Source organism: Salvelinus namaycush, chromosome 7 (assembly GCF_016432855.1).
Source record: "Salvelinus namaycush isolate Seneca chromosome 7, SaNama_1.0, whole genome shotgun sequence".
Classification (NCBI taxonomy): domain Eukaryota; kingdom Metazoa; phylum Chordata; class Actinopteri; order Salmoniformes; family Salmonidae; genus Salvelinus; species Salvelinus namaycush.
In genome coordinates, this window is record NC_052313.1 from 49717762 (window position 1) to 49741582 (window position 23821).

The window sequence follows — 23821 nt, forward strand, 5'->3', positions numbered from 1 at the left end:
ACCACACACACACACACACACACACACACACACACACACACACACACACACACACACACACACACACACACACACACACACACACACACACACACACACACACACACACACACACACACACACACACACACACACACACACACACCGTCTAGCCCTCAACCGGACAGACAGGAGTGAGAGGATTCCCTCCTCCAGTGGAAGGAGAGAGGGCCTAACAAGGCAGTCTGTAATACACCTGTAATCAAACTGCTCCAAAAAGCACCCAGGGAGAGCGGCGCCGCTGCCTCTAATTGGAGCGTCGGAGCACCGAGAGCACAGCCCCGATCTATAATTGATGTGTGGGCACAATTACAGGCCTCCAGACATCAGCAAAGTGTTGCACAAGCGCCTCAAGGATAGTTGAATTTTGAACAGGCGTTGCATAAAATCAAGGTTCTCTCTGCTGTTTCTGATACATCTTCAAAATGTGAAGCCGGTCGGATGGCAGGCTGGATGGATAAATGAATGTGCAAGTTGAGTCTGCTGTTTCAGGATATGCATGTATGGGTTGCCATGGTATCAGTACATATCTTAGACTTTTATGACATGCACTTGGAACTTTATGAGCCAGCCGTTACACAAGTGTTGTAGTATTGCTTTCCAACAATAATATGTCTTTCTAGAATACAGGCCACAGAAAAGGGGACTTATAGATGAGGGTTAGGTAAAGACTGACGAGAAACGCTGTGTGTTTAACTGGATAATCAGAGGTTTGTGAGAAAGCTCATTTTGCTGACATTCACAGAAGCCATTGTCATGTCTTCTTGGGTACGAAAACAGTTGTTCAGGAATTTGGAGATTTCAGAGCTATATTAAAATAACATGTTGTGGGCAGTGTATTCATCTATGCTAACCCAAGTATTATTTTCTCCTTATTCGATGCCTCTCTCAGTGTGAATGTCATGTAGTTGCTGGAAAGACAACCTGTTGCTTGTTCTATTAACAATAACAACGATAAAGTGATATTCCATAAACTCAGGTCATTTCAGGTCAACTCAGCTTCATTTAGTAATACTATTTACTATTCTAATAAACAGTCTGGTGTGCATTCAACTCCACGTGCAGGCTTTCGTTCTTACTTGCATTTCAGGTTTTTGTCACCGCCTGGTAAAAACCACATCGTCTTCGTGGTCTCCCCAACGAACAAGGTGGTTCATTTCATATTTCCAAGGGAACACGTCCACAGAGTTTCTCAACACAATGACTCATTTATGCTGGAGTAAAGAGGCTGTTGATAACAAGGTCTTAGCATGGGAGTTTTAACTATCATTTGGCCGCTCAGCAGAATCACCAGTTGCAAGATTTCACAAATTTACATAAACCCTTCTGTTAGAAAGAGAGGGAGAGGGAGAGAGAGAGAGAGAGAGAGAGAGAGAGAGAGAGAGAGAGAGAGAGAGAGAGAGAGAGAGAGAGAGAGAGAGAGAGAGAGAGAGAAAGGGAGAGAGAGAGCAGCCTAGAGAAGAGGAAGTATTCTCTGTTTTCATGGTCCATTAAAGAACACTGGAAAATACAATAAAGGGAAGCCATTTTCCAAGTAAAGTTATGCATTCAGTCCTGCTACTCTACTCCAACTCACCTCACCGCCTCAATGAGTTTAGAACAGAGTCACTTTCAGGAAGCAAATACAATAAAACAGGAAGTAAATCTAGTTTTGAGAGGAAGAAGACTGTAAACTGTAAGACTGTAATAATTATCGGTGAGAAAAAACTCATCTGTCCTAAACCCCAATAAATTGGGATAAATAAATAAAACAATGTAATTGTCAAAAATGACAATAACTTGATAATTGATATCTCATCTACATATTTTAACTCTACAGATAAACATGATCATTAATTGGTTGTTACGGATGCATACCTAGTCTCTTAAAAAAATAATATGTTGTGATTATTAGTTTGTATTGTTTTAAGAAGACAGTTATGTGTGAGAATGGTTAAGTGTGGGAAGAGTTCAACCCTTTGGGTTTTGATTAACACATTTGAAATTCAGAAGGTGCTGGTGTTCTCCAATCATTCCGTGAACTGCACTTTTAAAGTAAAAACTTCTGGCAGATACGTGACTGTGTGTAGGAGTAAGGGGCCGAAAACATGAATTGATAAAAAATCCTAATGCACTGTGGGCATGACTCACACAAACATATCTGCATATACACAAGCACCAAAGACTGACATGATGTTTTATCTCTCATGTCTTCTTTAAAAACTAGAACAAAACTGATAAGAACAAAGATTGAAGAAATGGTACACACACATTACAAAGAGGGGGGAGAGAGATTGATAGATGAGGGATGATAGAACCAAATCATGAGAAAAATATACATTCTTTCCAATGTGTCAAGTAATTACAAAAAAAACAGAGCAATCTAGAATGCTATTTGGCCCTTAACAGAGAGTACACAGTGGCAGAATACCTGACCACTGCGACTGACCCAAAATTAAGGAAATCTTTGACTATGTACAGACTCAGTGAGCATAGCCTTGCTATTGAGAAAGGCCGCCGTAGGCAGACTTGGCTCTCAAGAGAAGACAGGCTATGTGCACACAGACCCACAAAATGAGGTGAAAACTGAGCTGCACTTCCTAACCTGCCTAATGTATGACCATATTAGAGACACATATTTCCCTCAGATAAACTGATGATAGACTCCCATATCTACTGGGTGAAATACCAGTGTGTAATCACAGCAGCAAGATTTGTGACCTGTTGCCACAAGAAAAGTGTAATCCTACCATTGTAAATACAACCTATAGTTATGTTTATTTATTTTCGCTTTTGTACTTTAAGTATTTGCAATGTCTTTATTCTTTTGGAACTTTTGTGAGCGTAATTTTTACTCGACATGTTTTATTGTTTATTTCACTTGCTTTAACAATATAAACACATGTTTTCCCATGCCAATAAAGCCCTTAAATTGAATTGATAGAGTAAGGAGGAGCGAACTAACGCAGCACCTCTGTCTGTCTGTCTGTCTGTCTGTCTGTCTGTCTGTCTGTCTGTCTGTCTGTCTGTCTGTCTGTCTGTCTGTCTGTCTGTCTGTCTGTCTGTCTGTCTGTCTGTCTGTCTGTCTGTCTGTGTCTCTGCCTCTGCCTCTGCCTCTGCCTGCCTGCCTCTGTCCCTGTCTGTCTGTCTGTCTGTCTGTCTGTCTGTCTGTCTGTCTGTCTGTCTGTCTGTCTGTCTGTCTGTCTGTCTGTCTGTCTGTCTGTCTGTCTGTCTGTCTGTCTGTCTGTCTGTGTCTCTGCCTCTGCCTCTGCCTCTGCCTCTGCCTGCCTGCCTCTGTCCCTGTCTGTCTGTCTGTCTGTCTGTCTGTCTGTCTGTCTGTCTGTCTGTCTGTCTGTCTGTCTGTCTGTCTGTCTGTCTGTCTGTCTGTCTGTCTGTCTGTCTGTCTGTCTGTCTCTGCCTGCCTGTCCCTGTCTGTCCCTGTCTGTCTGTCTGTCTGTCTGTCTGTCTGTCTGTCTGTCTGTCTGTCTGTCTGTCTGTCTGTCTGTCTGTCTGTCTGTCTGTCTGTCTCTGCCTGTCTGCCTGTCTGTATCTATAGTGTTCTCACCCCTGGGTGTCAACAGGTGAGTGGGCAATAAGAGTGTTTGATGTTGCCAGCCAGAATTTTTACCACCCAACTTTGCTTCTTCTCCAAGACCTCTCAGACATCAAAGCACCCCCCCCCCCCCCCCCCCCCCTCTCCCATCTCACTTTAATCCACTGCACCGGAGCCCTTCAGTTCAAAGCTCCTTCCCCTCTCAGAACCCCATCCCCACCCCACCCCCCTAAAAATGAAACCCAAACTTTTTCTTTCCCCTTCTTCCGCGGAGTAGCAATTACATCTCCTCTTGCGTGGTGACCAGCTCCTGCTATTAATTAATCCCACAAAGAGGGCTCGTTTCCTGGCTGCTTTAGATTGACAGGGGACTGAGGGGAACAGAGAGACCCCCTTTTCAAAGGCCATCCAGCCTGACCAAGGCGAAGAGAGGGCAGGGAAATAAAGAGGAGAAGAGAAGAAAGACTTGCGCTCCCCAAAGTAGGTGGAAGAGGAGTGGAAACATTTGCTACTAGACTACTTGGAAGTGATTGAATGTTTTGTTGCCAAGATGCTCTTTATTAATCTTTACCTGCACACAAATCTGGAGAGCTAGAAAATGCAGTTGAAGTGGCTTCTAAGTTGAGTTGAGAGGCTTTGCCTTGGGTGGCCTGGCGGAACAGAGGTTGGCAGTTGGGCAGCTCATGCATGTGTTTTTCTTTGCCTCGCCCATCCATCTCCCACAGAAAGGCTTCATTTTCCTCAAACAGACAGACACATATGTAGCTGGAAGGACATACAGAAAAGAGATGAAACGTCGGCGAGAATGAAGGGAGAGCGAGCGGGATGGGAGGGGCAGGAGAAATCCACTAGGGACATGATGAGGGGATGAGAGGGAGAATAGCAGAAAAGAGATATAGGCCTTTCATTCACTTCCTGTGCTGTGTGTGAATGGTGTGAGTCAGATTGAATGACGTTCAGGATACTATTGTAACAGTGTGTAAAGGAATTTACTGGGAACAGAATGGAAACCATTAGCTCACTGATCAAAGAGCGATTAGACAGTCATTCTAAAACTAAGATGAACTAGTTCTACTGGTGGTATATGATCACAGACGTATACTACCCAGGTAACCTACCCAGATTCATATCAGACAAACACAGTTGACTGTTCTCCTGTCATAGACTGTCCTCTCTGCTACCGATGCACTAAGTCTGGAACCAACAGGACCCTGAACAGCTTCTACCCCCAAGCCATACGACTGCTAAATAGTTAGTCCGGGTAGCTACTTGGTTAACTATTTAACTATCTACACTGACCCTTTTTGCACGAACTACTTTGACTCATCTAGTATGCTGCTGCTACTGTTTATTATCTGTCACTTTGTTCCTAGTTATATGTACATATCTACCTCAATTACATCGTACCCCTGCACATCGACTCAGTATTGGTACCCTGTGTATATATAGCTAAGTTATTGTTATTTATTATTACGTGTTTTACTTTCTATTATTTCTCTATTTTCTCTCTCTCTGCGTTGTTGGGAAGGTCCGTGAGGAAGAATTACACTGTTAGTCTACACCTGTTGTTTACGAAGCATGTGACGAATAACATTTGACACACACACACACACACACACACACACACACACACACACACACACACACACACACACACACACACACACACACACACACACACACACACACACACACTGTCATGTTTTGTCTTTGATCTTCATGTCTTGTCCCTGTGCTTCCCTCTGCTGGTCTTATTAGGTTCTTTCCCTCTTTCTCTCTCTATCGTTCCGTTCCTGCTCCCAGCTGTTTCTCATTCTCCTAACGACCTCATTTACTCTTTCACACCTGTCCCCTATTTTGCCCTCTGATTAGAGTCCCTATTTCTCCCTCTGTTTTCCGCTTCTGCCTGGTCGGATTCTTGTTTGATGTTTGCTGTTCCTGTGTCCTTGTTCCGCCCTGTCGTGTTCTTTGCCTTCTTCAGATGCTGCGTGTGAGCAGGTGTCTATGTCAGCTACGGCCAGTGCCTTCCTGAAGCGACCTGCAGTCTGTGGTCGCGTCTCCAGTCGTTCCTCTCTATTGACGAGAGGATTTGACCATTGATAATATCCAGGAGAATCATTATTTGTTTATTACTGGAATAAAGACTCTGTTACTATTACGTCGCTTTTGGGTCCTCATTCATCAGCATAACAGAAGAATCCGACCAAGATGGACCCAGCGACTATGGATTCTCTCAACACTGCCGTCGAGTTCCAGGGAGCAATGCTCGGCAGACACGAGCAGGAATTGTTTGCTGCTCGTCATGCCGTTGAGACCCTGGCCGCTCAGGTCTCCGATCTCTCTGGACAGTTTCAGAGTCTTCATCTCGTGCCACCAGCTACTTCCTGGTCTTCCGAGTCTCCGGAACCTAGGGTTAATAACCCACCATGTTACTCTGGGCAGCCCACTGAGTGTCGCTCCTTTCTCACCCAGTGTGATATTGTGTTCTCTCTCCAGCCCAACACGTACTCAAGAGAGAGAGCTCGGATCGCTTACGTCATATCACTCCTTACTGGTCGGGCTCGGGAGTGGGGCACAGCTATCTGGGAGGCAAGGGCTGAGTGTTCTAACGATTATCAGAACTTTAAAGAGGAGATGATACGGGTTTTTGATCGTTCAGTTTTTGGGAAGGAGGCTTCCAGGGCCCTGGCTTCCCTATGTCAAGGTGATCGATCCATAACGGATTACTCTATAGAGTTTCGCACTCTTGCTGCCTCCAGTGACTGGAACGAGCCGGCGTTGCTCGCTCGTTTTCTGGAGGGACTTCACGCTGAGGTTAAGGATGAGATTCTCTCCCGGGAGGTTCCTTCCAGCGTGGACTCTTTGATTGCACTCGCCATCCGCATAGAACGACGGGTAGATCTTCGTCACCGAGCTCGTGGAAGAGAGCTCGCGTTAACGGTGTTTCCCCTCTCCGCATCTCAACCATCTCCTCCCACCGGCTCAGAGACTGAGCCCATGCAGCTGGGAGGTATTCGCATCTCGACTAAGGAGAGGGAACGGAGAATCACCAACCGCCTTTGCCTCTATTGCGGTTCTGCGGGACATTTTGTCATGTCATGTCCAGTAAAAGCCAGAGCTCATCAGTAAGCGGAGGGCTACTGGTGAGCGCTACTACTCCTGTCTCTCCATCAAGATCCTGTACTACCTTGTCGGTCCATCTACGCTGGACCGGTTCAGCTGCTTCCTGCAGTGCCTTGATAGACTCTGGGGCTGAGGGTTGTTTTATGGACGAAGCATGGGCTCGGAAACATGACATTCCTCTCAGACAGTTAGGGAAGCCCACGCCCATGTTCGCCTTAGATGGTAGTCTTCTCCCCAGTATCAGATGTGAGACACTACCTTTAACCCTCACAGTATCTGGTAACCACAGTGAGACCATTTCCTTTTTGATTTTTCGTTCACCTTTTACACCTGTTGTTTTGGGTCATCCCTGGCTAGTATGTCATAATCCTTCTATTGATTGGTCTAGTAATTCTATCCTATCCTGGAACGTTTCTTGTCATGTGAAGTGTTTAATGTCTGCTATTCCTCCTGTGTCTTCTGTCCCCTCTACTCAGGAGGAACCTGGTGATTTGACAGGAGTGCCGGAGGAATATCATGATCTGCGCACGGTCTTCAGTCGGTCCAGAGCCAGCTCCCTTCCTCCTCACCGGTCGTATGATTGTTGTATTGATCTCCTTCCGGGGACCACTCCCCCTCGGGGTAGACTATACTCTCTGTCGGCTCCCGAACGTAAGGCTCTCGAGGATTATCTGTCTGTTTCTCTCAACGCCGGTACCGTGGTGCCTTCTTCCTCTCCCGCCGGAGCGGGATTTTTCTTTGTTAAGAAGAAGGACGGTACTCTGCGCCCCTGCGTGGATTATCGAGGGCTGAATGACATAACGGTTAAGAATCGTTATCCGCTTCCCCTTATGTCGTCAGCCTTCGAGATTTTGCAGGGAGCCAGGTTCTTTACTAAGTTGGACCTTCGTAACGCTTACCATCTCGTACGCATCAGAGAGGGGGACGAGTGGAAAACGGCGTTTAACACTCCGTTAGGGCATTTTGAATACCGGGTTCTGCCGTTCGGTCTCGCTAATGCTCCAGCTGTCTTTCAGGCATTAGTTAATGATGTTCTGAGAGACATGCTGAACATTTTTGTTTTCGTTTACCTTGACGATATCCTGATTTTTTCACCGTCACTCGAGATTCATGTTCAGCACGTTCGACGTGTACTCCAGCGCCTTTTAGAGAATTGTCTCTACGTGAAGGCTGAGAAGTGCGCCTTTCATGTCTCCTCTGTCACATTTCTCGGTTCTGTTATTTCCGCTGAAGGCATTCAGATGGATCCCGCTAAGGTCCAGGCAGTCAGCGATTGGCCCGTTCCTAAGTCACGTGTCGAGTTGCAGCGCTTTCTTGGTTTCGCTAATTTCTATCGGCGTTTCATTCGTAATTTCGGTCAAGTGGCTGCCCCTCTCACAGCTCTGACTTCTGTCAAGACTTGCTTTAAGTGGTCCGGTTCCGCCCAGGGAGCTTTTGATCTCCTCAAGAAGCGTTTTACATCCGCCCCTATCCTTGTTACTCCTGACGTCACTAAACAATTCATTGTCGAGGTTGACGCTTCAGAGGTGGGCGTGGGAGCCATTCTGTCTCAGCGCTTCCAGTCTGACGATAAGGTCCATCCTTGCGCTTACTTTTCTCATCGCCTGTCGCCATCGGAACGCAACTATGATGTGGGTAACCGCGAACTGCTCGCCATCCGCTTAGCCATAGGCGAATGGCGACAGTGGTTGGAGGGGGCGACCGTTCCTTTTGTCGTTTGGACTGACCATAAGAACCTTGAGTACATCCGTTCTGCCAAACGACTTAATGCACGTCAGGCTCGTTGGGCGTTGTTTTTCGCTCGTTTCGAGTTCGTGATTTCCTATCGTCCGGGAAATAAGAACACCAAGCCTGATGCCTTATCCCGTCTCTTTAGTTCTTCTGTGGCTTCTACCGACCCCGAGGGGATTCTCCCTGAAGGGCGTGTTGTCGGGTTGACTGTCTGGGGAATTGAGAGACAGGTAAAGCAAGCACTCACTCACACTGCGTCGCCGCGCGCTTGTCCTAGTAACCTTCTGTTCGTTCCTGTCTCTACTCGTCTGGCTGTTCTTCAGTGGGCTCACTCTGCCAAGTTAGCTGGCCATCCCGGCGTTCGGGGTACGCTTGCTTCTATTCGCCAGCGGTTTTGGTGGCCTACTCAGGAGCGGGACACGCGCCGTTTCGTGGCTGCTTGTTCGGACTGCGCGCAGACTAAGTCAGGTAACTCTCCTCCTGCCGGTCGTCTCAGACCGCTTCCCATTCCTTCTCGACCATGGTCTCACATCGCCTTAGACTTTATTACCGGTCTGCCTTCGTCTGCGGGGAAGACTGTGATTCTTACGGTTATCGATAGGTTCTCTAAGGCGGCACATTTCATTCCCCTCGCTAAGCTTCCTTCCGCTAAGGAGACGGCACAAATCATCATTGAGAATGTGTTCAGAATTCATGGCCTCCCGTTAGACGCCGTTTCAGACAGAGGTCCGCAATTCACGTCACAGTTTTGGAGGGAGTTCTGTCGTTTGATTGGTGCTTCTGTCAGTCTCTCTTCCGGGTTTCATCCCCAGTCTAACGGTCAAGCAGAAAGGGCCAATCAGTCGATTGGTCGCATATTACGCAGCCTTTCGTTTCGAAACCCTGCGTCTTGGGCAGAACAGCTCCCCTGGGCTGAGTACGCTCACAACTCGCTTCCTTCGTCTGCTACCGGGCTATCTCCGTTTCAGAGTAGTCTTGGGTACCAGCCTCCTCTGTTCTCGTCCCAGCTCGCCGAGTCCAGCGTTCCCTCCGCTCAGGCTTTTGTCCAACGTTGTGAGCGCACCTGGAGGAGGGTCAGGTCTGCACTTTGCCGTTACAGGGCGCAGACTGTGAGAGCCGCCAATAGACGTAGGATTAGGAGTCCTAGGTATTGTCGCGGTCAGAGAGTGTGGCTTTCCACTCGTAACCTTCCCCTTACGACAGCTTCTCGCAAGTTGACTCCGCGGTTCATTGGTCCGTTCCGTGTCTCTCAGGTTGTCAATCCTGTCGCTGTGCGACTGCTTCTTCCGCGACATCTTCGTCGCGTCCACCCTGTCTTCCATGTCTCTTGTGTCAAGCCTTTTCTTCGCGCCCCCGTTCGTCTTCCCTCCCCCCCCCCCGTCCTTGTCGAGGGCGCTCCTATTTACAAGGTACGAAAGATCATGGACATGCGTTCTCGGGGACGTGGTCACCAGTACTTAGTGGATTGGGAGGGTTACGGTCCTGAGGAGAGGAGTTGGGTTCCATCTCGGGACGTGCTGGACCGTTCGTTGATTGATGATTTCCTTCGTTGCCGCCAGGGTTCCTCCTCGAGTGCGCCAGGAGGCGCTCGGTGAGTGGGGGGGTACTGTCATGTTTTATCTTTGATCTTCATGTCTTGTCCCTGTGCTTCCCTCTGCTGGTCTTATTAGGTTCTTTCCCTCTTTCTCTCTCTATCGTTCCGTTCCTGCTCCCAGCTGTTTCTCATTCTCCTAACGACCTCATTTACTCTTTCACACCTGTCCCCTATTTTGCCCTCTGATTAGAGTCCCTATTTCTCCCTCTGTTTTCCGCTTCTGCCTGGTCGGATTCTTGTTTGATGTTTGCTGTTCCTGTGTCCTTGTTCCGCCCTGTCGTGTTCTTTGCCTTCTTCAGATGCTGCGTGTGAGCAGGTGTCTATGTCAGCTACGGCCAGTGCCTTCCTGAAGCGACCTGCAGTCTGTGGTCGCGTCTCCAGTCGTTCCTCTCTATTGACGAGAGGATTTGACCATTGATAATATCCAGGAGAATCATTATTTGTTTATTACTGGAATAAAGACTCTGTTACTATTACGTCGCTTTTGGGTCCTCATTCATCAGCATAACACACACACACACACACACACACACACACACACACACACATACAGAATTCCTTGTTTGGGTCCAGTATTTTACTTACATCATTGCAGCCTCCACTTAAGCCTCAGCTTGGATAAATCTCCAATAACACGTACATTTTTCAACTAATCTGTTTCTTTGAACATATTTGATTGGAGCTCGAAATTCGTTTTGGCACTACTGCAATCAATATGGTTTAAAAGATTCAAACCAAGATGGGTATTTTTGGTTAGGCATAGGCTACCAAGCTTGTCGATGCCTGTCTGAAAAATATATATTTTTCTCTCCCCATAATCGTATATCTTATTTAATGTTGGCTTTTTTAGCAGTTAGATAATAATGAATGAAATACAACAAGGAAGGAGTATTTACAGTTGTTTGTTTGTTTGTTTTACTTCTTTATTGTATTCTACCAGTGCAAGTCTGATTAAATTCATGTATACTTTATTCTATATTGAATATATTTCAATACATTGACATTATTTGTGCTGCTTTAGTTCTTCAAATGTTACAATAAAATAGTATGGGGTCATTAAGTACATTTTATTACTGACCAGAGCGTCTATACAGTTAGCTTTAGTGGGGCGGTATTGTATGTTGTAAGGAGTTCTACTTTGTGGCGCTCATTAACATGTAGAGTGAAACGGCGAGGGTCTCCTAATGTATTTTCCCTGGGAGGGGTGTGGACTTGCAGGTTAAAGGTTTCGGGGCGCGTTCGTGCCTCTCTGTCCACCCTCCGCTAATAAATGAGAGGAAAGCGCTGGCAGGTGTGAAGGCTGCACCTCACAGACCCCTGAAAACCTACTCACAGGAAGTGGAAAGCTAAATATTCCACTGGAGGGGATACACACAGGGGCATTGAAAAGAACTCGCTCTCTGACCCAAAGTATCTGCGCCCCCAAACCTGGTCCACTCACCCTCAACACCGACCGACCCAGCCAGATGTTGTCACACACTGACTCACCCTCTAGCTACTACCCCAGCCTCCCCCAACTCCAGTCCCAAACTGTCACAGTGAACTCTGAAGTCATTGGGTCTCCACGGGGCTAGGATTCCATGTTTTCCTATCATTCATCAAACTCATGTCAGAAGTCACGTTTAAGCAGTTATTTTCTGGCTGGTAGACGGGTCGTGTTAAATGAAGGGTAGAACTCCAATGCAAACAAGATTAATGGCAACACCTGATTAGATGTGATTTCTACTTCCTGTCCCGTGTGTGGCCAGAGCACCAGAGTTTGTTTTGGTTTTATTAGGGGTTAAGACATTTTCTAATTTCAAGTAGTTCCCTCGTAGCTTTTACCTCAATGGGACCCATTTAGGACTTCTTTCACCATAAAACAGACATATTCAATGATTAACCATACTGCCGTGTTTTAATGCAAAATGAGGCATGTTTTCCAGGGCTTATGTATCATCAATGCTACAAGCTCTTCCCACAAAAATAAGAACTTGCACTCTGCAAACAGAGAGCTTCCTTCTGGGTAATTTGTCCTCAGGGATAATCTTATGAGATATTAAATATGTTTCCACCTCTGATGCGGGGCCACGTGGTTGTAAGTAAAACAAACACTTGAAACAAATATTATTCCTTTTGTGTTTTGTCGACCTGATTAGCTGAATGCCAATTCTACTCTATGATGTCATTAATCACCTTGACACGAAGTTACTCTGGGCTTCAGCTAGATATCCATTCTTAATCTTTGTCAAACCTAGTACATTTAGTATTAAATATGTATATTCCAGTCTGTATATTATGTCATGTTATTCATATGTTTATTCTGGATAACACTTCAACGGTTTTGCATAGATTTTGAATTGTAAAATGTGTTATATAGATATAAGAATAGCATGTTTAAGTAATATGAAAAAGTAAAAGCAACGACACTAATTTGAATTTTGGATACCTGAGGCCCTTCATTTAATGTTATATGAATGGGAAATAAAATGATTGCATGTTTCAAGTTAATTCATTTTTTCTATAGGCTTTTTCATAGTTTAATTTGTTTTCCTCTTTCACTTACTGTATTTTTATTTCTTGTTTAATTAAGACAGTTTAGTGAAACAGAATGCAAACAAGAGTAAGTAGACGTTTGTATTAAATGTGTTAAATAACTCTAACAAACAAATCACTTTTACAACCTCCCCCCAAAATATATATATAACAAAAAAAGTAATATCACTCCATTAACATGGATATTTCCTGCAAAAATAACTTTAAATGCAAACAGATTTCTCCAAAGCGCACTAATTCACTTATATTTATAGAGTGGGGATTCCTTTATTATTAAATCATCTAAGATGAGATGATAAGAATAATTCATTGTGTTTTGCTGAGATGAAACTTCAAAGGGGAATGCTGAGGTTGCAGAATACTGCCGCAGTACAATACCTCCCATATACAGTACAATACCTCCCGTATACAGTACAATACCTCCCATATACAGTACAATACCTCCCGTATACAGTACAATACCTCCCGTATACAGTACAATACCTCCCGTATACAGTACAATACCTCCCGTATACAGTACAATACCTCCCGTATACAGTACAATACCTCCCGTATACAGTACAGTGGGAAGCCATGAGTCAGATGAGTGGTGGGGTTATTAACACCCAGTGGCTTTCAGTCTGTACATTAAGTTACTGACTCAATCATTTATTGGGAGAGAGAGAGAGAAGGAATTGTATTCAATGGCATCACTTAGTCATTTATGGATTTGTTTCTGCTAAAAACGGTTTATATTTATTTGGGGATTATTGAGTACATAGAAATGACACTGTCTGAGTCCAGGAGGAAAAGTTATTGTGTATGAGTACTACTGGATGTTGATTACAGTATCATATAGTATTTTAGGTATAGCAAATACTGTTACTAGAATGAATTGATCATCTTGAATTATTCTGTATCACCATGCTGTGAGAGAGACGGCTGCTGGATGGATGGTTTCTGTCCTCTACCCAGAAATCACTCCTGTACTTAGCTAGACTCCCTCTGGACCCGATATAATATAGTGATTCACGTCTTGACGAAAAATGTCACTGGAAATGGTGAATAAAGTATGACAGCACAATATGAAATCTGAAAAGTAGGCAATTGGAGCCCCTTTCTCTCCAGCGGCCTGTGTAATAACTCAGTCCATTAAGCCAGCTAATAGATCCCCATTGAGATTCTGAGGTAATGGCAAAGCACAGATTGTCTTAGGGAAGCTCTGGTGTCACTATATCAGTCTAATTACATCCATACAGCTACAGAACCACAGACACCGTGATTATAACACGGACACTGAGATACGCTACAAAAATGTGTGTTTTCTTAGCAAGCTAAATTATCTAATGTCATTGGCAGATAATTTTGCTTATTTTAACCTAATATAGGCTTAATACAAGTAATTTATCTTATTTCAAGATATTCTTCAAGTTATTTTACCTTAATCGACTAATTATTTATTCTAATGAATAGCTTTTTGCAGTGTACTACTGCTGCTTTGAATGATCAACGCCCAATACTCACAATTCTCCTGTCATTTGTGTTACAATATTATTCATCTGGTTTGTTTTTCCTTTAGGGTTGTTTGTTTCCCCTCTTCTTCCTCTCATTATTATTAAAGGGACAGTTTGCCCCGATAAGTCAAAGTTTGCCTGACACACAGCGTATCAGTCATAATGTTACAGTCACCTAAAGCCGAGCTGCGTCCATGTTCCATCTTCTGTGTAGATCCCATGGTGGAGTTCCTCAGGCCTCCATGCCAAATGAATGGGAAAGACTGGCAGGGTCTAACTCCATATGATCACATTGTGCCAATGTTCCCTATACATTTGCGATTGAGGACTGCAAATATCCATCCAACTGAACTATAATGAGGTGAACTATCCCAACCATCCCAATACCAGTACCAATACCCAATACCGTCCCACTAGTATCACTCTCAGTACAACATATTGTTGAATGTACTTTTTAAAGGTCAGGGGGCAGATCGGATTTCAAATCGTACTGGGGTTCACAAAGTGACAGTACACCTGCCTTGCATTTCAATGCCTGCACCCTTTCCCATCACCAGACCACCCGATCAAAGGCGAGGAGGTCTGCTCTGACTCACACGCACACACAGCCAAGACATCTGTGGATGGTTGGCATGCCAGGAACAGGCTAGGCCAGGGCCAGGTTTTGTGTTGGTGCGGACCCAGAGTCAGGCTTTGTGTGTGAACTTCCCAGTCCAGGTCCCAGGTCCTGGCCGGTCCTGGTCCTGGCCTTCAGGGAGCGAGAGGGTCAGCGGGGGTAGGCTGTGTTTGGCCGGCAGGTCTCGTCATCTGGGGGCCGCGATGCGTGTTACAAGCGTTGCGCCTGTCGGAAACAGAGGGCCCCAGTCTTGTCCTCCGCGGCTGCTGAGGTTTCAGAGCCAGCTCGCTCCGACAGGAACCTGCCTGCCTGGTTGCCGGGAAGAGAAAAGCAGGCCAGCCAGGAGAAAAAAGCCACAGAACCAGGCCCATGAATATTCATCTGAAGCTGTGATGAGATGTGACATGCGTTCCTGGCATGCAGCTCACACCACATGGCCCGGCCTGCATAGTGGTGGTAAAGGGAGAGAAAGGCCGTGTCCAAGCGTGTTACCCAGGCCTGCCGCATTCAATTGGATCCAATGATGATTTTCGGATTTCTCAATTTCAGATTGATTCCAGACATTTTCTGCCCCCCCCATTCCCCCCTCCCTTACCCCCTCCCTCTACCAAGTAACTAGAGAGAGAGAGGGAGGGAGAGAGTGTTTGTGTGCATAACAGAGAGAAAAAGAGAGAGAAGAGAGTCATCTTACCAGAGGTGTGGACTTGAGTCACATGACTTGGACTCGAATCTGACTCGAGTCACACAATTTGAAACTCGATTTAATAGAAAATAAAATAGCTTGAGATTTGTCTTGGACTTGGAGCCTCAAGACTCGGGACTTGACTTTTACTTGAGACTGATGACTTTAAATGATCTGGCCAGGTTTTGTAATGTTTTGTCACTCATTTTGTGGCACAGAGTCTCCGGGGATTACTCTTCACGCAGCCAGAGACCGTAGCCGCAGCGTGCATCAGATTGGCTAGTGAAATGCACACTCAGCCCTCTGATTGGACCAGCAAACTGTCAATCAACACAGGCCGGTTGAGCTAGTGAACAGATTGCTGATTTGCTGTGCAGCTATAGGATCGGGTGCAGTGCAAACGCTAAATTCTACGGTGCAAGGATTGCCGTAAAAAATATGCAGCTCCAGAAAATGTTTGGTGATCATGAATATTAACTGTTAACTTTGCAAACTTACCAGCAATGGGGCATCAAGCAACAATTAGGCTAATAGCATATGCCTACTGGTCTTTTGGTATGTCAAAATTGCTTGAAATGTATAATTTACTTGTGAAGCTTGCATTTGGAATTTGTTGCTAAAATGTATTATTACTTAAAACTTCTTGCGACTACAGGGGGTGCTGTTCCGAATTAGCATTTTGTCGTCTCCAAATTAAACTGCCTAGTACTCAATTCTTGCTCGTACAATATGCATATTATTAATTCTATTGGATAGAAAACACTTTCTAGTTTCATACAACGTTGGAATTATGTCTGTGGGTGACCCAGAACTCTTTCTACAGCGAAATCCATGACAGACAGTGAAAGGTCTGAGAGCGAAGCTCTGGTTTCAGATCAGTTTTTAAGGTCTCTGTGTATCCTATGGAACGACACGAACTGCACCCGCCTTCCCCTGGATGTCAGTAACCAATGAGAAGTGGAATGGGCCTTCTAGGTAGCTCTCAGAGGTTATAAAAGACCAAGGAGTGAGAGTAGCCCCCCTTTCGACGCTCGCCCTTACGCAGGAAGGGACCTCCGGATGCCATTTTCACAGGCTCGGTTATCAACGTGAAATGTATCCGTCTGTAATTTAATTCGATATAGGACTTAGAAACATCATAAGGTAGTTAATTTAAACCGTTTTATAGCAATTTATATCCGTTTAGTGCGATTTTGATGCATTTCTATGTGAAGCACCGGGCACATTTCGGGGTCCCGGTCGAACGTTAGCGGGCATTTAGACGGACAAAGGACATCTTTCGACCAAAAGAAGATTAGACCCAAGAAAGAATACATTGCCCAAGAATCTGATGGAAAATCACCTCATAGTAAGTAATATTTAATATGATAAATCGTTGTTCTGTCGAAATATTTTAAACGCATATTTCGCCATTTTGTTTTCTATCCCTTCGCTTGGCGAACCCTGTATTGCACAGTAAGGATAATTTTAGAAATGTAAATCAGCGATTGCATTAAGAACTAATTTGTCTTTCGATTCCTGTCAACCCTGTATTTTTTAGTCAAGTATATGATTAGCTATTGATTAAACTAGATCACTCTGAAAGATGGCGACCGACTTTTCCATGCTGGTTTTGCTACCATCTTCATTGTATAACCACGGTTTTTTATGGCTAAATATGCACATTTTCGAACAAACAATATATGTATGTTGTAATATGATGTTACAGGAGTGTCAACGGAAGAATTCTGAGAAGGTTAGTGAAAAAATTAATATCTTTTGGCGATGATTACGTTATCGCTATTTGGCTTGAATTGATGCTCTGGTATTGTTTGCATATGTGGTATGCTAACTTATCGATTTATTGTGTTTTCGCTGTAAAACGCTTAGAAAATCTGAAATATTGTCTGAAATCACAAGATCTGTGTCTTTCCATTGCTATGCTTTGTCTATTTTTATGAAATGTTTTATGATGAGTAAATTGGTCATACACGTTGCTCTCTCTAGTAATTCTAGTCCAGTTGTGACTGTGGGTGCAATTGTAAACTGTGATTTCTACCTGAAATATGCACATTTTTCTAACAAAACCTATCCTATACCATAAATATGTTATCAGACTGTCATCTGAGGAGGTTTTTTCTTGGTTAGTGGCTATCAATATCTTAGTTTAGCCGAATTGGTGATAGCTACTGGTGGAGAGAGAAAATGGTGGACAAAGGAAAAATGGTGTATTTTGCTAACGTGGTTAGCTAATAGATTTACATATTGTGTCTTCCCTGTATAACATTTTAAAAAACAGAAATGATGGGGTTATTCACAAGATCTGTATCTTTCATCTGGTGTCTTGGACTTGTGATTTAATGATATTTAGATGCTACTATTTAATTGTGACGCTATGCTAGCTATGCTAATCAGTGTGGGGGGGGTGGGGGGTGATCCCGGATCCGGGATTGATACTCGTGAAAGGTTAAAATATGTTGTAGACAGAATAATGTAAAGGGCTGTCTGCTAGCCTCAATAAATAGACAAAGATCGGTAGTCATTGCATGTATAGACTTTGTTTTACTTGACTTGACACATGACATAAAAAAACTTGTGACTAGTCTTGACTTGCTCATAGAATGCGCGACTTGGACTTCACTCGAGACTCGACCCGTTCTACTTGGGACTCGACTTGAGACTCGGACCTTGTGATTTGAGACTTGCTTGTGACTTGAATAATAGTGACATGAGTCCCACCTCTGCATCTTACTAGTAAGTTCTGCCCTGTACTGAACCCGTAAGAACCTTTTCCCCCTAACTATCTCTGACTTCGCTTGTTTATTGTGGAAAAATGTACTTACTATGACTGAGATATGTGGTTGTCCCTGAGATGAATGCACTAACTGTAAGTCACTCTGGATAAGAGTGTCTGTTAAATGACTAAATGTAAATGTAAAATCCTAGAACCAGTGTTGTTTCTACTACCTCCATATTCCTGTCCTGTCCTGTCCTGTCCTGTCCTGTCCTGTCCTGTCCTGTCCTGTCCTGTTCTGTCCTGTCCTGTCCTGTTCTGTCCTGTCCTGTCCTGTCCTGTCCTGTCCTGTCCTGTCCTGTCCTGTTCTGTTCTGTCCTGTCCTGTCCTGTCCTGTTCTGTCCTGTCCTGTCCTGTTCTGTCCTGTCCTGTCCTGTCCTGTCCTGTCCTGTTCTGTCCTGTTCTGTCCTGTCCTGTTCTGTCCTGTTCTGTCCTGTCCTGTCCTGTCCTGTCCTGTCCTGTTCTGTCCTGTCCTGTCCTGTCCTGTCCTGTCCTGTCCTGTTCTGTTCTGTCCTGTCCTGTCCTGTCCTGTCCTGTTCTGTCCTGTCCTGTCCTGTCCTGTCCTGTTCTGTCCTGTCCTGTCCTGTTCTGTCCTGTCCTGTCCTGTTCTGTCCTGTCCTGTCCTGTTCTGTTCTGTCCTGTCCTGTCCTGTCCTGTCCTGTCCTGTCCTGTCCTGTCCTGTTCTGTCCTGTCTCGGCTTCTCCTCAGAGCGGTACTGTAGCAGCCTGCTGCAGTGGACCACTGTAGCTGTATCATAGAACAGAATTCAGTAAGCAGGCGGGAGACACGGGGAGGCTGGCATGGACGTTCCTCCCTTCTAACAATACCCTGATCCTCAACAGACCATTGTGCACAGATCCCTGCATTGTTTCACCACTCACGGCGAGCCAGCTGGCACGGAGATGGCAGTGCCGTTGACAAGGTTCACAATACCCCCTCCAGTACGAGCCACAATAAAGGGACACGGACACAGCCACCTCTATGGCACACAAGAGGCTGTCGTTGAGAGAGAGGAGAACACAGGGCCTCACAGGCAGGTGCTGCTGCCAACGTCTCCACAGCCCTGTAGCGTCTGTAGCTTTCAGTGATGACAAGGGGCTGGCAAGAGGGCTCTTCTTTTTAATCCACATTGTTCGGGGGGCTCCAGAGGAAGGAGGGTTTGTGCGCCTGCTATTTTTATAGAGGCTGACTGAAGAGATGGGAAGCGCTCTCTGTCTCTCTCACACACACACACGCAGGCATAAGCACACACACAGAGACACACACACTCTCCACCCTCCCTGTCTCTAGTGAAGTAATTCTACTGCTTACCTTGGTTTATTGCACCGAGCTGTTGCCTCTTGACACATCTTATCAAGTGGAGGGAAGTGACAGTTTTGCATTTGTCAAGGTAAACTGGGGGGGGGGATTACAGTGTTACACCCGGGAGAAAGAAACAGTGCTGGGGTATCTCAACCCTCAGAGGCTTCGGCTGACAGCTGGATGCTAGTGGGACTGTTTCAGGGGAATAATGCCGTGTTTTTCGGGGCTAGTTTCTGGTGTGCAGAGGCTTCAGCGACTCGCCTGTCATCTGATGAGACGTGTCACTGTCTCAGTAGGTTCGATGGGCAGGTAGTTGTGTGTGTCAGTAATCTGGGGGTCACGGGAGGTCATATAACACACACAGAGTATTACTGTTGGATGTGGAGAGTGGAGGTTCTCACCAGTCCATCTGTAGATACACCTGGTCTGGACACAAAGCAGACAGGGACAGCACCTCACCAGTCCATCTGTAGAGACACCTGGTCTGGACTGAAAGCAGACAGGGACAGCACCTCACTAGTCCATCTGTAGATACACCTGGTCTGGACACAAAGCAGACAGGGACAGCACCTCACCAGTCCATCTGTAGAGACACCTGGTCTGGACACAAAGCAGACAGGGACAGCACCTCACCAGTCCATCTGTAGAGACACCTGGTCTGGACACAAAGCAGACAGGGACAGCACCTCACCAGTCCATCTGTAGAGACACCTGGTCTGGACTGAAAGCAGACAGGGACAGCACCTCACCAGTCCATCTGTAGAGACACCTGGCCTGGACGCAAAGCAGACAGGGACAGCACCTCACTAGTCCATCTGTAGAGACACCTGGTCTGGACTGAAAGCAGACAGGGACAGCACCTCACCAGTCCATCTGTAGAGACACCTGGTCTGGACTGAAAGCAGACAGGGACAGCACCTCACCAGTCCATCTGTAGAGACACCTGGTCTGGACGCAAAGCAGACAGGGACAGCACCTCACCAGTCCATCTGTAGAGACACCTGGTCTGGACTGAAAGCAGACAGGGACAGCACCTCACCAGTCCATCTGTAGAGACACCTGGTCTGGACTGAAAGCAGACAGGGACAGCACCTCACTAGTCCATCTGTAGAGACACCTGGTCTGGACTGAAAGCAGACAGGGACAGCACACATACAGTAGAACCAAGAGTTTTTCCTGACCACATGACCTGACAAGGGAAAAATACACAGTTATTTCATTCACTTAAAAACTATCATTTTGCATTTGATACAATAACTAAATTGTACATTTAATTACACACTTACAACGTTGAGACATCACTACTGAACAAAAAGGTCTGGATGCACCCGGAGATAAATAGTGTGCTGTTTATTGATGGCAATTAAAGGCCTTTTAACCCATGGACACACTGAGTCAAATGTTTATCTATGTATTTGCATGGTATTCCACGGCCTGCTCTTGCCAGATGAGGAGGGTTCTGTGAATTTCATTACCGTCTGCTAGGTGAACAGCAGGGCGGTGACAGGTTCAAGATTGTTTTGCTGTGGAGACGCGTCACTCACCGAATGTTTTCCACCTCAGTCATGTGGCTGGAACAAGATTCAGAGGCTCGGTGACATCAATGGAGCCACGATGCAGGCTGAGGACTCCACCGCTCCTCCTCCACCCCTCCTCCTCCACCACTCCTCCTCCACCACTCCTCCTCCACCCCTCCTCCTCCACCACTCCTCCTCCACCACTCCTCCTCCTCCAACCCTCCTCCTCCACCCCTCCTCCTCCACCCCTCCTCCTCCTCCAACCCTCCTCCTCCACCGGTCTGGTCCAGTTTAAGGTTCTGCTTGAAGTTTCTCTTTTTTAATCACTCCATCCCAACCTCAGCCCCCTCCTCCTCCCCCTCTCCCACCCTCCTCGCCTCCTTCCCTTCAGGCTGCTCCTCTCTGCTCCTGTCAGTTCAGCACTTTGGGGGAATCGGTGCTCTTTGAAATGCATATTGTGCAGAGCTGAACACTGGCATGTGTACACTGCTGAGTAATTGTGGAGGCCAAATGTTTAATTACACATGACAGGCCGAGCAGCGGGGGTCCACACCACACCACAGCCCCGCATACAGCAGACTGCTGGAAAACAAGGTCTCCACAGGGTCTGGCAAGAACAACAGACACCCAAACCAATCCACAACACGGCCAGGGAGAGAAGGCAGAGGTCTGGAATGAGGAGCTGGTTTGTGTATGTTGAGGGGGGTGAGGGGTATTTTCGTTTATGCATCATCAAAATTCCTTGTTGAAGGTCCTGTGATAGAGACGTACAGATCTAAGTGGTCCAAACTGGTGAACAAGCAGCAATGGCAAGGTAGCTGGACTACGAGGTGTATTTATTTCCCCTGTTCCAGCCCTTCATGAAAGGGGAAACTTTCCATTACTTTGACCCAGTGTGTCCCTCAATCCCTCCCAGTGTCGTCTCAGCAGGACTGGGGTTTACCCTGCTTCTACTAATGGACTCTGGCTCCTCCTGGAGCGAGGGAACGGGAGCGGGGAGCTGGGCCGGGGCGGAGGTGTAGGAACTCAGGAGCCTCAGGGGCCCTGTGTGTGTGACCCCTGACCTCGACTAGCATCAGGATGTGGCGAGCGGCGAGGGGAAATGGGAGCACCTGTGCAGGTCAGCGGCAGCCCGTCAGGCTTAACTAATTTTGAAATTGACCTCCGACCCGCATTCCCACGGTGCACTGGGGCTAGCCATCTGACAGACAGACGGAGGAAGGGGTGTGACTGGTCCACTTCCAACCCTCCAACCCCACGCCTGGTTGTAATTACCCATGATGCCTTTCACTTGTTATCTGATTAGGCCTCTTTATTAAACCATATCATTGATTGTATTTTTTGTATATTGTCAGTACAAATTAGCCCATTACCACACAACAGGGACCTACTGAGTGGTTTAACAACATTAACCTGAAGCCAATAATGGTCACAGAGACTTGAGTGGTTGACCTACTGTGAGAGATTAGCTGACTACACAATCCTCTGGCTTGCGCTCTGATACAGCCGTGTTACACACAGACACACACTTCGCTGTATACCACTATAGTCACTGTAAATTAACGTGGTACAATATAGTATTAGGGCCAATATTAGCTTTTTTATTTCTTTTAAATGACTATTTTGAAATCCAGGGACAGTCCTTAGGCTGCATGTATTTTCAACACAGTTTCCACAAAGGTAATTGGCAGACAAATCTCATCAGCTGAGATTTTGTTGCGAATTGCAGACATGTCTAGCCTGTTAAAAATGGAAATTCAATCAGAGATGTTAAATTTGTCTCGCACATGAAGCAAGAGCAGGGGGGTCAGAGAGGGGCTGTAGTCAGCAGTGTGTGTGTGTGTGTGTGTGTGTGTGTGCAAGCTGCGGCATGCTGGAAACAATCAAGTAGCAGGAAACCCACCACCTCAGCTCTCCAATTTGCGACCACCTCTGTGTGTGTGATTCAACCAGGCTTCAGGACACAACCACACTACCATTGAAAAAGGTGTCTGTCAAGGGGTAATGCCACAGCTGATGGTGTAGAAGTGAACTACTCAGCACAATGATTTCACATGCATATTACATCTAAACTACGTGGAGCTAAAATTGCTGTTCTCCGAAACGTTGTACCTCTTTGTGGCTTGTATTTCAATTTACAAATAATTATACAGCTTATTTTTTTCTCCTTTAAATTTGTCCCACTGGTTTCAGTGAAGGACGAGATACTCGTTTGTTTTCTCTACAGTGAGGCTATTGACGAGTGTTCCTTCCTTTGAAGGCCAGGCTACACCAGGCAGAGTAAGCGCAAAACAACAGGACCAGTCCCAACATAATTTTTCCTCCTAATTGGTGGTCCTTTGTCAGGGGGGACGCTCAGCTCTGGATGCTTGTCTCCTCTCCAGATGACTTCTCTCTCTCTCTCTCTCTCTCTCTCTCTCTCTCTCTCTCTCTCTCTCTCTCTCTCTCTCTCTCTCTCTCTCTCTCTCTCTCTCTCTCTCTCTGTCTCTGTCTCTCTCTCTCTCTCTCTCTCTCTCTCTCTCTCTCTCTCTCTCTGTCTCTGTCTCTCTCTCTCTCTGTCTCTCTCTCTCTCTCTCTCTCTCTCTCTCTCTGTCTCTGTCTCTCTGTCTCTGTCTCTCTCTCTCTCTCTCTCTCTCTCTCTCTCTCTCTCTCTCTCTCTCTCTCTCTCTCTCTCTGTCTCTGTCTCTCTCTCTCTGTCTCTGTCTCTGTCTCTGTCTCTCTCTCTGTCTGTCTTTCGCTCTCTCTCGCTCTCTGCGTTAATGACATTTTTGTCTCGTTTGTTGTTGCCATGGCAAAGAGACACCGTCAGGCGTGTCATGTGTTCACGGGACACAGTGATGCAATTGGAGCACCAGCAGACGCCCCGACAGAAGATCAGCCGGCC